This window comes from Myotis davidii, unplaced genomic scaffold (genome assembly GCF_000327345.1).
Source record: "Myotis davidii unplaced genomic scaffold, ASM32734v1 scaffold609, whole genome shotgun sequence".
Taxonomy (NCBI): Eukaryota; Metazoa; Chordata; class Mammalia; order Chiroptera; family Vespertilionidae; genus Myotis; species Myotis davidii.
The window spans coordinates 1780386-1781546 of record NW_006300164.1 but is presented as its reverse complement, the minus strand read 5'-3'; the positions used below and the strand labels follow the sequence as shown (position 1 = coordinate 1781546).

The 1161-nt window shown below is 69.3% G+C and overlaps 1 protein-coding gene across 1 annotated transcript in view; it reads right to left on the bottom strand.

Moving 5' to 3' along the window:
- The window catches only part of EGFL7 (EGF like domain multiple 7), a gene marked incomplete at its 5' end in the record, with an annotated part of 4468 nt that overhangs the window by 1953 nt on the left and 1354 nt on the right, over window positions 1–1161 (bottom strand). The gene's annotated exons all lie outside the window — the stretch shown is intronic.

Here is a 1161-nt window from a genome sequence, read left to right as displayed (position 1 = left end):
GCGCCCCTCCCCGCAGGGTGCAGCCTCCTGGCCATGGAGGGCAGGAGAGCGCCTGCACCCCAATAGCAGCCCGCAGATGGGGGTTAGTGGGCAGAGCTGGACCCCAGCCCAGCTGGCCTGGGCCTCCTGGCCTCAGCGTCCGCCCGGGGAACCGGCCACGGGCAGTGGGGGTCCACCCAGGGTGTGGGCACTGGGCACACAGAGGCTCTGGCCTCAGAGGGGGTAGGGGCTGCATTTAGGGGGCTCACAGACTGGAGTACCGTGCAAACAGCCCCTAGGCTCCCAGACAGCGCCCGGCTGGGACTGAAGCACCCCCACCCCCATGCCAGTGGATTAAGGCCAGGGCCAGGGGGCCCGCAGGACTCCTGGGAATGTGAGAAGCCGCCCGGAGTTAATGGTCTGCAATGCGCCCAGGGGCTGGAGGGCGTCTGCACAGTCGGGGGCAGGGAGGGGCCCTGCATCTGTGCAGCCAGGGCTTGGGGAGCCAGGGAGCTCCTGGCTCCTGCGTTACGGGGGCCCACCCGAGGCCCCCCAAGGGCCGGAGTCCCCCCTGCCAGCCCCCAGCAGGAAAGGCTGGGCCCTTCTGGGGGCTGTTTCTGCAAGGACACCCCGGGTCTGGGCGCTCCGTGGCTCTGCGGTCACTCCCATAAACGGTGACCACGTGAGCAGCTACGAGCCCTCCTGCCCACCAGCGGGCTGAGGGGGGCGGTGCTGTGTTCCTCCGGGTGGTCACTCAGCTGGGAGCTCGCTCCTCACTCTTGCCCACCCTGGCGGAAAGGCAGCTGGGGGAGGGTCCCCCCTGCACCCCCTCTTCTCTGTCACCAGGCCCGGGGCGGCGGAGGTGTCAGGACTTAGTGTGGGGGCAGCGCTGTGAGGGTCAGGCCTCGGGCACAGGTGGCCTGGGCGCAGGCGGGAAAGGCAGCGGTGGCTGGGCAGGGCCATGCCAGGGTTCGAGAGACCCTGTGCCCATCTCCCCAGACGTACCTGCCCTGCGAGCAGACGCTCCCCCCTTGTTCTAGCTGGTTAGCGAGGCCGTGTCTTAGGAAATAGAGTTTCTGAAAGTCATGCCGCCCCGGGCAGAGGCTGGCAGGAGCTCATTCCCCTTTGGGGCTGCAGCCCTGCGGGGCGGCGGCAGGGCAGAGGGGCCAAGCCTCCGGGTCC